The following is a 17,279-nucleotide window of genomic DNA, read 5'->3' on the forward strand; positions in this document are numbered from 1 at the left end:
TCTTCCTGGCTCCCTTACAGGCTGCATTAACAGGCTGTTTATCACTGCTCAGCCCTCTATCATACACACTACCACCCCCACAGAAATCACAAACAAATATTTTAAATTATATAAAAAGCAAAATACTCCCATACTTCTGAGATACCTGTCATGTCTTTCATAGCTGTGTCAAAAGTAAGCAGGGTCAACAGAAAAAAAAAACCTACCCAGGTGTCACATAGTACATGAAAGTGATGGAAGGTGATGAAATTCTTCTCGCAACTAACTGTGACTGGTTTAGATTGTGAGATTTGGACTTGAACAGAAATTCCTACAAATACAGACAGTCCATTTTTCTAAAGAGAGCTCAGATTCTTTTTTTAAGTGAAATTATTTTCTGGTAAAATGTTTCCCATTTTTAGCCATAGTACACATGCCTGAAAAACAAAAATCTTTCCATTCAGGACACTTATTTTGCAAACATATTACCCTAAAGTTCTTGAACATCCTCCCTGAAACTTTCAAGATGATTAAACCTGACAGTCTGTCCTGTGCCAAAACAGCACAGAAAAAAGGTACAGACTGCTAAATGAATAAAAGTGTTGGCTATGCAGTGTGCATCCTAAAGTATCCAGCCAGTTAATCTTGGTACATACAAGGAACATTTCTAAAACCAAGTTTTTGGAGTTATCGATATTCCTTAAGAATAGTGTGCACCATCATAGCAGTATGGCTGCAATATGGGTGAAATTTTTAAGCTCAGACCACGTGTCTGGCAGGGGGCTGTGGATGGGCTCTTGCTGCTGCTGCATGCCAAGCCACAGCAGGATTACAGGCATCCCATGAAATATAGGAAAAGGCAGCCTCTGGTCACACCAGGCATATGCCTGGGATAGTCTCAGTGGCTGTGGGACAGTTAAGCTAGATCTGCAGTGACAGCTGTAAGAGTCATGGCCAGGCCCATGACAGGTATAGTTTTAATAGGTTTCGGATTCCTATAAACAGAATAATTTCAAGATAACCAGCAGCAGGTGCAGGTGCAAGCCAATTAGTATTCTCCAGGTGCATTGACCACCTTACAGATGAGTTTCTCAAAAGAGTTAATAAATGTATTCATTTTCCCCCAAATTGTTACACTCACACCAAATTATGCAGTTTTTTTACAGCATTTTATGTGTAGCTTTCCCATCTGTCTCAGTTGCTACTGACAGTGCACATGTTTCTCTTTGTGCCTCATCTCATACCGAAACCAAGTTTAGGAGCTGGAAATCACTAAGCATGCAGATGGTGTGCAGTCCATGGCACCAGCAAACAGATGTGCAAGCTAAGAACTCAGGATTTTGTCATAATTCATTATCTGAAGATAGACTGATATTGCACAGATTTATTGCTTTTATTACCGTATTTAAAGTAGTTAGCACCTCCCTATATTTTCTTTATTTAATAGCAAGCAAAAATAATTGTTGTATCGTAAAATTTTTGTGCCCAGAACAGAAATTATCCACTTCAAAATATCATTAAATATTTCATATCCAAATTCACCATTTGTTCATAGGAATAAATTCAGATGAGCCCCATAATCTTGTACATTTAACTAATGAATTTTTATTTAATATTTTTTAACATAGAACCAAACCTAGATAAACTAAAAAATCCAGTTGAAAGATTTTTGCCCTGTAAAGTTATAAAAAAGGTTCCTGCTGTCATGCTTTCTATATTTTTTGCTGTTTAATAAAGTATCTTTAAGCAGAAAGTAACAAGTAAAAAATGAGAATTTACCTTAGTCACAGAAGATAAATTTGTCAGGTAATTTGTCAGTAATTCCTATTGAATTGTGTACAGACTTACACGCTGTTTAAGATGTTGCATGCATAGCAAAAAAAATGTTATTCTTCCCAAATCTCATATTATATGACCATATCTTAATTTTACTCTCATCTTGCTCAGAACTATAATGACTTACTGTGAATCTTCCTTCTACAGAATTTTTTGAAAGAAATTAATACCATGCATTTTCAATCTTCTATCTGGCATTTCATAAAACTCTAGAACTATAAAAATTTGTCTTAGTTCTGTAATTGTACATTGAAGTAATATTTGTTCCTATTAATCAGGCTGTCTTGATAGACCTCTCTAGTGCTGATATAGCAGGGATTCCCCTCCCTCCCCACAAAAAAATAATCAAATCAGCAGTTCTTGGCAAAGTTTTCTTTTCTATCTTTCATCAATTCTTTTTTTAAACAAATGGATGCTGTCATTGTGATCTACACACATAGTAGCTCACAGTAATATTATATTTGCTGTGTAACCAACTAACAGTTTTGTTAAGCCATGCCAACAGTATGGGCAGTTTGAGTCAAGACATTTTGGACATTTCCAGGAGTGTGTAGAGCCCACAGTCTGTTCTCTTGACAGTGGGTTTGTTTTCTTTTTTGTTGGGGTGGGTGGTTTTTCTTTTGGTTTTGTGGTTTGTTTTTTTGGGGTTTTTTGGTTGGTTTTTTGCGGGGGAGGGGGGGGTGTTGGGTTTTTAATACACTTGTGTTTTGAGGTGAGAAGCCAAAACCAAAACCCAGGAACTGATGTTTCTATAGATTCCCAGAAAAAAATCTGGTACTAGACAAGGAATACCCCAAACCCTGCCCTATCCAGCAGGACACGGCTGAGCTCTGACTCCTCTTGGGAACTCAGAAATCCAACTCAGGGCCGGCTCAGGAGTTACTTCTACTAGAATACCACTTACATGTTTCCCCTCACTAAAGCACTGAGATGACACAGCTGTGGGGCAAGCAAATTGTAAGAGTGATAAAAAGCTTTGATACTAGGGCCGTGGCTCAGGCTGCAGAACAGATCTGTCCTTGCCTCCTGGCACTGTGTCTGCAGGATGCCTGGCTTGCCATGGTCCTCTTCTCCACCCCAGCTCACACCTCAGTGTCTAGGCTGCTCCCACGGAATCCTGGTTGCAGTTATTAGACAAAGGATTAAGGAGCTAATGTTGCCAGGTGCAACACCATCAGAGCTATTTTTTTGCAGAGTTTTGTAGACAGAGGATTACCTAAACAATGAAGACAACTTTTTGGTCATTCCACCTTGAGCCAAGCACTGATCTTGGCATGTGCTTTTACCTAACAGAGCATGAGGCAAACAAGGAAAGTCCAAAAGGCACATTGGGGATTCCCTTCTGTAGCACTTACATAAACACCCGTAAGACCCCAGCACCCTGCAGCTTGCACTCCAGGACCTCAGGTGCATGGGGCACATGAAATTCAAATCCAGCTGATAACTGTGATGGTCAAAAGTTATTTTTTCTGACCATAAGAGCCTTCAAAACAGAGACTAATTTTCAGGTAAAAAGAAACAAAACATGCAAAGAAAAATATTCTTTAATTTATTCCTGCTCCTATCTCTTCTCTCCTGGTCTGCTTTTTGCTTCCTTGCTGAATAACTGAGGTTTACTTATCCTGAGCACTTCTGCAATTCTGGTGCTTTGAACTCAGTTTAATTCCTTCAGTTTTAATAACACACTTAAAATTGCACTACAAAGAGAATGGGAAGGTTTTTAACTCCTACAGTTTTTAAGCACATATAATTCAAAGGAGCATTGGATGCTCTTTCAACTCTAGTTTTAAAAATAATCACAAAATAAGGTGGTTTATCTTTTTGGAGGCTTCCAAACTAACACATTTTAAGAAATCAGTATCCACAATGGGAAGCATGGTTTTAATGTAACTTATGATACAAATAGAAAAGAACATCTCAATAGATCTGGAATAAAAATATACTAGGACTAACTGGGACAAAGTCAAGAGACACTTAACTGCAATTTATTTTTAGGGATAATGATAAAAGAAACCATTGTCATTAAAGATTGTTGTTTAATTGAAATACAATTTATAACATTGGAATTCACTATCCATAGAAAGATTTAATACTCGTGCTACTTCCAAATATCTTGAAAATATTCTGGAAAACTATAGCCCTAGAAAACAAAAAGTTTTCAAGTTATAAAAATAATTTCTAAATATTCAAATGTAATTTTCATGCAAACATTATTCTTATTTTTAGTACAATAAATAACTTTGGTTTACCTAATAACATAGAAGTTTCCTGTGCTGTCTTCCTTGATTTTAAGCTCCCACTCAGATCCAGGAGTGACTTTGTCCAGATCTCTTCCAGCTGCTCCCTTCTCCTAAGACTTTTCAATCCATATCACCTAATTGATATAAATATAGCTGCTTTATTCCCTTTATTCCTGGTGATTGCTGCTGGCTGACACTAAACTTTAGATGATTTTCAAAAGTGGAGAGATACTTGGAGCAGGAAATAAGGCTGAATTTACCCATTTAAATGTGGTCATTTTGAAATGTATTTTTTTCAGTGTTCAGTGACTTCTAAAATAGGTCTAAAGTCATAATGTAAACATATGCATTTGGAATCTGACTGGAAAATGGTAATTTTCCCCACAGAAATATGTACCAAATTTTTTTTTGTTCAAATAAATTATACTGTAATTGAAAAAAAATCAGGCATTTTTACTTTCTTAGGGTGTATTCTCACCCAATTCTCTTTAAAAATTTGGCTGCCAGTAGTAAGTAAAGAGAAAGAATACAGATTAAATTCCATATATTTATTTTTCAATTTTCAGATAGGAAAAATATATGTAGCTTTCTCCAATTAAAGAGAAAGTTATTTTGTGAAATGCATCATTTTAGGAAATGGAAGTCACTTTCTCACTTCCATATTTTCTCAGGATATGAGAAGCTGAAAACGCAACATTGGTTCTCCCACTCTCACAAACAGCATTTCCATAAATACAAGAATGTATCCAGATTTTTCTGAATTCACTAACTTTTAAAATATTAAAAGAAGAAGAGTGGAGTTTTTAAAGAACACAGGATCACACTCCCTTTCTTCCACTGAGAGAATTTTATTCATAGGAGTAAAAAAAAAAATCTGATCAGAACAGAGATTTCTAACTGTTCAAGAGCTCTTGCACAGTTTTTATCCACAGAATGAAGTCTGAAGGGGACAATATTTTTCTGTTTGACACCATATATTCTGCAATTCAGATCTACATTACAGTAGTATTTTTAGACTCTGGAATCATATAGGCATCATTCCTGATGAAAGGTCAGGGAGAACAGACTTTAAATTAAAGAAACCAGTATTATCTAGTCACACTTTACACATACACAGAGCCTGTTTCATTTTACATATTATCAGGGATCAATTCAATCCTTTCATAAAGAGATTATACATACAAAAAAAAAAAAAAAAAAAAAAAAAAAAAACCACAAAATGCCTAGAAAATGGTTTTATTTTCAGTGAGCATTAAATTTCTTACAAATATATTAGTAGAAAACTTTTTTAGTAACTATCAAGTAGAAATCATTTCAGTCCTTAACTCTTTTGGATACAATACATAATCTGGGCAGTCTGAGAAATTTGTCACACTGTACTGCTAACAACATCTCCAGCTGAGCAATTGTTTGGAAATAGGGCTGCATTCAACCATTTCTCAGTCCCCATGGTTTAGTAAGAGTGAAGGTATAATGAGTTTAATAAGAGACTGTGCATTAGAAAATCAATAATGCCATGGCAATCTAAAATAAAAGGCATTGATTACTTTGGAGATGCAAAAGAAAGGGACAGTTTTCTGTGAAAGATGGAAAAAATTGTCTCAACAGCCCATCGACCTATGTGACAAAATATTCATGTACTGACTGAGAAACTCTATTGTAGGGCTAGAAAAAGTACAGTTAAATTCATGTTTGCAGATTGTGCAATTGTATTTTCTGGCATTAACTGGAATAAGAAGCAAAATTACTGGAATACAGGAAATTAGTTGAAGGGAAAAAAAACACTGCTGACTTCAGGTTCTGTTTAGAATCAGATGTCATGATCTTAGAAATGTCTGGAAAGAGATCAAGACTGGTTTTAAAATTCTTGAGAGTTGCTTTTTTTTGTCTCCTGTATAATCCTAAGCACTCTAAAGAAGTTAAGCAAGGCAACATTTCAGCCTTATTTCTTTTCTGTTCTGTCTTTTGCTGTCTTGGTAAAAATCAGAACCATTGGTGTCCAGAGAATGAAAAGGAAAAAGGAGTTTTGTTCAGATATGGTCTAAGGAGAAATCACAATACCAGACTCACTTGGTGGGGATTTTCAGGGGGATTTGCTATGCTCTTCTAATAAGTATTTAATTAATTATGACAATGAATAACCCATATTTATGCCCTATGCCTTGAAAGATTGGAGTTGTCCTAGCCTGAAAAGGCAAGATTCCATTTTCTGTCTCTATGTTTCTCCACCTGGTAAATTGGCTGGTTTGCTCCAGATATTAGTTGGAGTATAAATCAATAAGCAAGTAGCGTGGATGAAAGTGAAAACTGGAAATCTAATTTAACATGACAGTACAGACTGAAATATAATCTGTTCAGGAGTGGAGTTTCTTAACACCAAGCTTAGTCCCATGGCTAACCCAGTGTATTCCTACAATGAGTCTATCCACAAAGTGGCACTATGAATTGTTTTTATCAGTGAAGCTTTAAACCTGCTGACATAATTTGTTAATCTAGAATTTCTCTACTATCCTATTAAATCTTCTTCTGGTTTTGTTGCAAATAAAGTGCTGTCACCCCTTGTTCATATTAGCTATGGAAATAGCCAGATGAAATAATGTCCAACTTCAGTTTCTTATATTTTGACATTGACTTGAACTCCCAGCTATAAAAATGGAACATAAAATAGTGTGATAAGAAAAATAAATTAGTGAAGAAATTTTCTTTTCCTTAGAGCAAGGATCACATTAACCTTTATGAAGCCATGAATTGTAGAAATACACAGAAATTTTTGAGTTACTCAGGTTTCTTAGGTGAGACAATATCTGGTATTGACAGTAAATTATCACCTCCAGTGGAAGAATGGTCACTGCTGTGGGGCAGTGTCTGGTGAGGAATGCCCGAGGTGAGGCTGTGAGAAGATCTAAGCACAGTTAGGTCTGTGGAGCTCTTCATTTGCTCACAGCAGATTTCCAGAACATCTTACATACAACTCTAACGAGAACTTACAAACTTTGAGGGGAAATCTCAGATCCAGGACTTCAGTGTAAACATTATTTTTTGTACTATCTCACTGCTCAAGACTTGTTTCCCTAATTCAAGGTAATTCTACAATATCTCCTTTTCATTACTAGCAATCAGCAATTTTGAAAACTCAGACCCTGATTTAATACATTGATAGACCCAAACAGAAACATTTATAATTTGTGTTAATACCACAATAATATGCCTACATATAGGAAAAAACCTGCCCATTTGCTTACCATCAGTCTTATCACCACCACGAGACGTCTCTTGTGTCAAGATGTGCCTCTTGTGTGAAAGGCTAAACAAGAGATTGGACACGTGAAAATTTTGTTAAAGCATGCTCTTCCAAGAGCCTTTCAAAACACAGTGTTCTCCATACTAGTGGTTAGGGAAATGCTGTCTTGAAAATACCAGATCTGGGATCTGTCACAGAGAGGAACGTTGCAGGCAGGAATCCTGTTCCACACCACTGATTTTTATGATACTACAAAAACAAAAATTCTCTCAGGCTATACTTACCCTCGTTAAGGATGACGTATTCACAGAAATAATTCTTTATCTATGATTTTTTTACTTACTTCCTGATCCAATTTTGATGTTGTCATGTAAGAGATAAAGCATTTCTTTCTACTTCCAAGTGCCAGCGGTTGGTCTGAAAATTTTCTCTGTTTCTGAGAGTTGTGGCCATTAAAGCCTGCCAGTGTAGGTATCACAGAGCTCACCTGTAAGAAAAGTCCCTGCAGAGGCATCAGATGCTCCTGTTCTTGTGGTAGGGAGGATCTGTCCTATGCACTCAGCAGGCAAGTAGATACCCACAAAAGTGTCAACTACCTACAAAAACTACTACACTGAAGTAGCAAGTAAAAATATTTTCATCACAAGGCTATTTCTTATTTCCAGATATCTCATAAATATTCATATTTAGTTCTTCAAATTTTATTTTGATCACACTGCTCATTTCCTTCATCTGGGTGCATCAAATAATTACCAAATCATATATCTGTTACAAAGGGTTTCATACACAGCAATCTGGAGTACAAGGCTATAGTTTTCTTTATTCCTCTCATAATTTTAAAACCCTTTTCCCTTGGTTTAGCAAATCTTACAGGTCACTCAATATAATATATTTTACCTAATGTAAGACATGACCATGTTTTAGAAGAAATTAATATAGACCTTTAAAATGCTTCTTCAATTCTTGTCCTTGTTGTGTAACAGATTTCAATGCTTGTTTAGCAAAATTATTAAATGTAATTTATGTTTGCCATATCTTAATATTCAAGCAAGCTTCACAAAGACAGAATTAAAAAAAAACAAATCATGTTCAGTAGTACACAGATCAATCTTGCGGCTGGATAAAAGATATTACAAAAAATGAAAGTTGCGCCTAACACCAACAGGCTACCTCTAGCACTCTACCTCAACTCTTTTGCCTGCTGCAAGCTTGGGTTAATCCTTGGAAGATATGATTCCTACCATTTTAAGGTAAAAAACAAAAGGATTACATTTAACTCTTCCAGTTAAAGATATGCTTTTCTTTTCTTTTTAAGTATCAAATATTGTCTGCTCAGCACTTTTTAAAACTGGAGATAGCATACTGATGCCTCTGGTTTCCTTTGTGACTGGACCTGAATGAAAAATGAGAACTCGGCTATTTCCCAAAGCAAAGTCATTTTATAGGTTCTGGAAGCTCCCAAAAGTAAAGTGATGACTGGTTCACCTATAAGATTGCCAATGGGACGGGCTACAGTTCATCTACAGAGGGAATGTCATATGCCATAATTCATGATAATAGTCATTCTAGATGAAGTGCAGCAGCCAGGTAAGGAAGAACAAATGTCAGGTCCTTGGAGGCAGCAGGCAGTTTCTCCTCTGGTGTTCATTGTAACAGGGTTTCCTCACAGAGTGGCTGCTTCTGCAGCAGTGACGACACGCATGAAAATGAAAACCATGAAAACCACTGAGGTTGTACGTTTCTTGTCTACGCTATTTACCCTCTATGTAGAAATGCACTACACATGCTTTGTATAATTACATTAGAAAGCACTGAAGTAGCTATGTACACCTAAATTTTGCAAGTAATTGTATAATTGGACTTTTAAAGCACTATATAGCATAATGACCATCAGTCCGGAAGTATCTTTACTGTGCTCCTGGTCAAAATGTGAATATTTGCCCCGTGTTTCTTTGGCAACATATGTACCTCATTTTTCCCTTTCTAAAAGCTTCCTCAGTACTGGCAAATCTGTTCCATTTCTGGAAGTTTCTGTGTTGAAGTACACAGTCTTCCCACATCTTCACTACCTGTCGTTGTAATCCTGATATAGAAAATACAGACAGCAACATCCTCCCACAAAATATCCTTCCCTGAACTGACTCTTAGTCAAGGCATGTGTACTCAGGCTTTGAAAATACATCTACTCTACTGTTTTCTTAGATGTTTCACTAAAACACAATCCAATAAATCAAACCTAATTCATATCTGACATTTCAGAAATAACTTTGATGAAATTTTCTGTATGGCAGACTTTTGGCTTTTTTCCCTAGAGCCCTTTGAAAGTGTCTGCAAAAGCATGCTAATAACCTGATACTGTTAGCAAATAAGCAATAGCTGGAGTGTGCTTTACTTAACTTCTCCTTAGGAGTATTTGAAACTCTTCAGGAATAGAATGAGAACCTTTATATGAAATAATCTGTTCAGGTAGCTCATAAACAGCAAAAGGCTATGTCTCAGCTCACCTCAGCAGCTGAAGTACATAACAAGTGGATTGTGCTTGGCCACCTCAAACTCAATTAGGCAATCTCAGGTGAGAAGAAACGGGTTCTAATCTATTTGGTGGCTACTAAATAATTCATTCAGGTATGGTGTTCAAGTATGGTCAAGATATCTCTGTAAATACAGGCAATTCACTATAGTCAATATACTGCAAAAAAATTTAAAAATATATTATTGCTTTTTTTCAAAGTACAAAATATTCTAATTCAACCAGCATCTTAACGTATTAAAATTCATATAACTACAGTGAAGAATCTCTTTTGCCACTTAATATGATGATGAGAAGAAAGTATAATGTGCTGTTTTAAGACAGTGTTTAAATCTAAGGTACAATCTGTGCACTTGTCATACCTGCCTCAGATGGAGAAAGGCTCCCTTAAAGTGCAATAAATAATCTAATCTCCATGTTTGGAGCAGTGTTTTTTTCCTCATCCTTACTATATTTAACAGGCCGTTTTGTAACCATATTCGGACTGATACTCATTAAGGAGCATAAAAACACAAAGTTCTTAAATAAACATTTAACTTTCACAATTTGTAAATTATTATCTCTTCTATGCAGACATATAGTCTTTCTTCCTATATAATGAAAGGTAAATAAAACTTTTTCAAAATGTGAAAAGTGGGCTTTTATTTCAAATCAAATAGTGCAGCTTATTCCTTATTTGACCAGCTGTCTACTCTCAGGTTCTCACGATGATTAAGCAAAACATTTTCTCACTTTTTCCACAGAAACCAACTCAAAAGGGAAAGGACCTCTTGGGATTTGTTAAAGATGGCTAGTGTGTCTCATTTTTCTCTCAGTACTCTGATTAAATAAAATCAAACTTTTACCTATAAGGTTTTTGCTAAATCTGCATAGTAAAATTCATCCAGTATCTAAAAATTTAAATCTCTTCATGGCATAAATGTCACTTTTTCAACTAGAATTCCAGGAAGGATTTTCAGTTGCTACTGTCTCTGAAAAAGTATGTATAAAATACTACTGCACATCCTGAACTTATGTTTCGTATTCTTACCTTTCTCATTAAATTGAAAATCTTCCATGCTCTTTTATGTCCCTTCCACTGTTGCTATTTTTATTCTTTTTTAAAAAGAAGAAACCTTTCACTGCTTCTTCATTTTCCCAGGCCATTTGTTTTTTGCATGTCCTTGTCACCAAGTGTCTGAACATTTTCTAACTTACAAAAAATAGGCTCACAGTTTTTCAAGTTACTTGTACTTTAGCTGCTACAAAACCCCCACAACTCTCTAGGCTAAGTTTTACTCACTGATTTTGTTGCAATGGAAGGGGTAAGGACAGTACATGAGGACAGTATGCTTCAGAGTTACCCTTTCACTCCTCTGGTTGCCCTCTGGCTCCTGGTTTTTCTGGGAAACAAGCTGCCCACCTCTCCTCTGCCAGGGTAGCACAGGCTTGGGAGCTCTACACCTTCATCCAGGGATCAGCACTCGCAGGGAATATGGAAAACCGCACTCCTACATGTTCCAGAAGCTTGGTGGAGGTGGAATGTTCACTCCTTTGGTTTTCAGTTAACAAGAAGCAGATGGAATTTATTTCTAGAGCCATTTTTAGGGTTTTAGGCACGCTGGACATAGTTTTTGCCTAAGTCAACACATCAGTCCAATATGTTAGACTTGCTCACCAAAACAAAATGATTTTACACTGTAAAATCAATAAAACAGGATTCACCATGTTAGATGTACCCCTTTAAATAACATAAACTGGATAGATGGGGAAATGCAGACCAGCTGGCAGTGCATCCTTGTGCATGCACAGCCTAATGCACCTCAGAAGGCCTGCTCTAGCTGAAACAGCAGGATCTGAGTTCTGTGGCACCAAGCCTTATAACTGAACTGATGCTCCCCAGTGCCAATAATCCCATTTCTCTGGATTATTTTTTCATCCCCTCATAAAAGTGAGTATTTCCACCCACATCACAGAGTCTTCTCCAGCTGTGAACATACATACATACATACATAGGGAACTTGACACTCTTGGATAACAAAAAAGTCTACAGCAGAAGAAACAGAAACCTGTACAGTAATTGCTCTTTAGCAGTGGGAATACCACAAGAGTTTATAAAACATATGGGTTGTGGCTGAATTGTGACATATTGTCATTCTTGTCCTTGGACACAAGACCTGCCTTATCAAAGATTTTTTCTGCTTGTCCATTTACACTTAGCAGGTAGGCCAATACCTTCCCTAGTTAAAGAAGTTTTTAATAAAGTTCCCCCCCCCGATTGTTTGAGTGGTTTCTTTAAAGAGAAATGGTGTTCCACAGAAGACTGAGCCTTTAAAGAAAGCAGGTCTTCACACTCATAACTTGATCAGAGGAAACAAAGCTGAGAGGAATACCGGCAGTAACAGGCAGGCGTGCTCAGCTGAGCAGAAATGCACCAAGAAAGTTCTTATCACCAGGTATGTCAGTCCAAAGTGATAATGAAGCAAGATGTGAATCATTCTATATTTTGTAATGTGGGTGATGCTAAACACAAGCTTGTTACCTGGATTTGAGGACTAAGAAGGGCAACCATGCTCATCGTACACATCTCAGTACTCGTTGCTAGTTATTGCCAACCAAATTTTCCTTCACTCATCCTTAGAGCCAGGGAGTAAAGCTATTTGTAGCATGACTGCAGACTTGGTACTGCCATGGGCTAGTAATAAAGTGGGTTTATAATGTGCCTTCTCCTTATAACTTTCCTACTATTTAGCATTCACAAGAATGATCTGATCTCTGCCCAATGGTAGTACAACCTTTGTCTTTCTGAGACCTAATACATAAAAGTGCTATATTTCTGTGTATGTCATGGACATTAGACCACAACACTCTCTTTGGTAATAGAAACACAATTATTTGACACCACAAAGTGCTCCTCCTCAGTAGTCACTCTTCTCCTACCATTGTAAAGACCTGTATCTGAGGTAGCATGTAGGGAGAAATTATTCAAGAAAAAGTGGCAGGATTCTGGCTGAGGGGCATGTACACTGCCCAGGGCTCACTAACTGCATCACACACACACAATTCCCACACGTGCCTGAAGCTGTGATGTAACAAGGGCTGTCAAGACATGGTATTACTGTTAGCAAACACAACTTTCAAATATGCTCCTAAAGGCTGGACTTTATACTTACACCTTCCCTGTTCTTCACAATAATGTTCCAGGTGTTTTTTAATAATTGACAGTTAATCATTGATTTTGCCACTTCTCTGAGTCAAAATTGAGCCCATGCCAAAATTTTTGCTGAAGTTGTCTCCCTAATCTGAGCACAGTTTCAGGCAATCCCTCATGTCTGTCATGTTCTGAGATGTTTGTGTGACGGGGTTACCACTTTCATTTCTGGCTCCTTTATAAAAGCTCAAGCAGAAATCCATCAGCCTGGGACACAGTTTACATATCATGACCACAGTAAATCATTCAGTACTCTGACACAACAAGAAAACAACACCAGAGGAATCTAGGAAATTCTGCTGGAATAAAATCAGAGAGCTTTAATAATAGCATGTATGCATAAGCTTGATACAAATATGTTAAGTTTTTTTCAGCATACCCATTACAAATTATATATAAATGCTTGTAGACACTAACAACACTGTTGCTTACGCTCATTTGTCACACATGCAGTGAAGGTCAGCACAAAGCTCAACAGACTCTGATAGCAGGGCTAAAGCCAATAGAAATTTTCAGTAGCATGTGGGTTCTAGTACTGTAATATTTTACCATGGCTGCAGTTTAAACCACTCTAATTTTTCCCTCTAAACCTAATATAACCACTTAAACAAATATTTCCCCTGTTTCTGATCTTAAAATTTAAATATGACTACTAAGTTTTGCTGGAAGCAATTATCCTTGAATTTTAAAAGCAGACATTTCTATATTTTCATCTTAAACCACTAGTGAGATGCAAAGATTTTGTGTAATAGATATTAACCAGGTAATGACTATTCACAATTATACTGCTGATTTCAAAGGAGAGAGTTGTGGCACTCATATAAAGATTAATTTTAATGGTTTTGTTGAAACTGATAAAGGAAGGATTGGAGTTTAAAAATTTAATGGCCTAATGAACCATAAACTCTTAATGAATAGAGGGAAACATAATTTAGCATTCATATGAAGTGTTTCTCTTTATTAATTAATTTGGTTTTCACATTTATATGAGGCATAATTCGATAAAATCAGAATATCTTTTTATTAACTGGAAAGAAAAATTATTTTGTTAATTATAAATTATGTTTCATGAGACAAACTATTTTAACTAAGCAAAATGTGTATGTGTGTGCACATGTGTATACAAGGTTAAGTATAGAAATTTAATGTATAAAGTAATATTTTGCAAATGGAGGCAAGCAAATGAAATATTACATCCCAAATGTATTGTTGGGTCAGCAATATTATAGGTATTTGGTGAACCATATTGATTACTCTATAATTAAGATTATTTGAAATGAAAATTATATTAAAAACAACATTTAGAACTTTTCTATGGGATGATACCACAGGACCTGTCATTCATTTCATTTTCCACTCATCTCCAAGACTGCTGAAAAAGACTGATTTTTTTTTTTTGTAACTGAGGTTTATATTAAAAATAAGCATTATATCTGTTCTTCTTTTTCTCCATATTGAAAATGCAACTACAAAACCAGCCATTGTTAAAAAATTGGGGGTTTAACAAAGCTTCAGATTAAAATCTACTAGATTATCTTCCTGGAGGGAAGGGAGGTAGTTGTTGATGTTTCTAAGGTTGCAGACTTTATTAAATTCTGTAAAGAATTCTACCACTTAACATGAGATCATCTTTTTTCTCAAATAGATAATATCAAGAAAATGGGCTGGAACTTGCTAGTTATGACATCTCTTAGGCTATGCCTATGTTAGGAAATTACACACAGCCAGAATTTTATCTCTAGCATCCAGACCATCCAAAGCAGAATAGCTTTGGAGATGTGGGTTTCCAAGTTTCCATCCTACAGATGAGTGTCCTCATCCAAACCACCTTTCAGCACCACGACACCCATGCATGTGACTACACTAAGTGCTTATTAGTATAGACAACAGAATCCAGAGTATTGCCTGCTGCTGTTTAATTTATCAATACATAACATTATATCCTGTAATCAGATCCGTAAAGTTTCTAATTATATGTTATTTTCTGTTATTTATTCTCTCTTCCTTTTGATATTAATAGAGCCAAACTATTCTAGACAAGCTGCTGAGATGTACCTCCTTAGATAAAGTCAGAAAGAATGCTATACGCTACAGAAACTGTGCAAAATCAGCTCAGGAAATACTGTTGGAAATAATGAACAACAGATCCTAATAACAGAATACTGCACATCCTGTTTTCTATACAGTGCCCAGCTGTCATTGCTTTATGCTGTACAATATTCAACAAAAAATTCTATTACTACCAGGCTACAATTACTATAAACTAACTAATTAAATCCCCATTTCAAATTGTCTGTGGAATGATAATCCAACATCTTAAATAAAGATGCTAAAATGGAATAGCATAGATAAACATTTTACAGCTGTTCTTTTTCTTTTTTCAAGTCTTTAATTCATATTTCATATGATAATGCTGTAGCAGATAGGATCACTTCCTATTCAATAAATTAAGAAATCTGCTTAGCTATTATTTACGCTGCAATATTTCCTATATGCCTTAACATTGTTTATTTGTGACAGCTTTAGGAAGTGCAAAAAATAAGAAAATGCAACATTTTCTCACATATAAATAATTAGCATACAACCTGAATGATGAGAGCTAAAACTCTTGTCTATAAGCATCCTAACCCATTCCCAATTTCTAGAAACAATCTTACAAAGTGAGAGGCACTAAAAACACTCAAAATAGTGTTCAAAAGAGACAGATGGTGAAAAAAAAAAAAAACAGACCAAGAGCTGCCAAGAGTGAAGAATGGGGAGAAACAGAGGCTTTGTCTGAACTAAAAGAGAGATTTGGAAGGAGAAAGAAATCATATAGATAGATTAGTAGTTTATCACATGATTTCTCAGTCAGTCTTTGGTTATAATCAAGCAATATTTTGCTTTTAAGAGGCTATGTGTCACTGGCAGCATTTGAAGAGCAAAAGTATCAAGGATATTTACCTTTTCATTTTGTTGATCTGTTTGCTCACTTGTTTCTCTTAAGATAGACACATACCAGCTTTCAAGGGATAAGTACTCCCTTGTTTTCTGGAGCCCAGAGTGAATCCTTCTGTGACAATTCTGAGTTTACAGATGCCACAATGTCCAGAAGGGGACAAAATCTCACCTTCATGCATCAAATCATCATCCAGCCTTCATCCATCTCAGAACAAACTGGGCCAACATTCTCCCAGCTGCACCATCTCATAGACTCGGGAAGCTAAGTTTCAGAGGGACCCTTAGAGGGCTCAGTGGGAGACAAATTACAGAAGTTCATTCTTTATCAACACTGAAACACTGATATAGACTCACTTCCTGATTCTGGGCATTGATAGAAAGCTGGAGTGACTTCCAAAGACCAATGAGTTCAGGTATAGAACAGCTTCAGAGTCCAGATCCTGCTGGGCTGGAATATTTACTTTTTGTTTCACCTCATGCTGACTGGTAGGTTTTTGGTTACTGCTGTGCCTGCTGCAAGGGTCAAAAGCACACAAGGACCTAAGGCTTGCTGAGGCAACCATGGGGGAGGAACCACATCTTGGACAGATCTGTGAGAGGGAGAAGTCTACAAAACAAAAAAAAAAAAAAAGCACAGTGGATTTTTTTTTTTCAATTATAAACTCAAAATATATGGAACTACATTGGAAATATTAGAAAATTAATACTAATGTGGCAGTAGTTCATAATATTCACAGAATCACAGAATAAGCTGAGTTGGAAGGGACCTCACAATCACCATCAAGTCCAACTCCCAACGCTGCACATCCCCAAGAGTCACACCATGTGCCTAAGAGCATTGTCCAAACACTTCTTGAACACTCTCAGGCTTGGTGCTGTGACTACTTCCCTGGGGAGCTGTTCCAGGGCTCAACCACTCTCTGGGGGAAGAAATTTTTCCAGATATCCAACCTAAACTTCCCCTGACACAACTTCCCGATCTCTGAAAGTTCCCTCCAGCAGAGGAAATAACTTTGTATTTAGTACACAGAAACATCTGCCTCTGGACTACTAATCTTGAAACTGAAATTATAATGGAAATTGTTGATAAATTACCTACAGTTCATGAAGAGCCTTAGGGGCTGCATTCTGAGTTATGTCAGGCAACCTTTCTTTTAAGAGTCATATTTTTTTTGCCAGCTCTTCTAGAGTCTTCTAGATATAGAATTTTATTTGCCAGTAGATCAATTTTCCAGAAAAAAAAAAGAGCTGGAAACTACTTGCAATCATGCAGTAATTGTACTGCACACTATGTCTTCTAGTATTTTATGGATGAAAATTAGT

This window comes from Anomalospiza imberbis, chromosome 1 (genome assembly GCF_031753505.1).
Source record: "Anomalospiza imberbis isolate Cuckoo-Finch-1a 21T00152 chromosome 1, ASM3175350v1, whole genome shotgun sequence".
NCBI lineage: Eukaryota > Metazoa > Chordata > Aves > Passeriformes > Viduidae > Anomalospiza > Anomalospiza imberbis.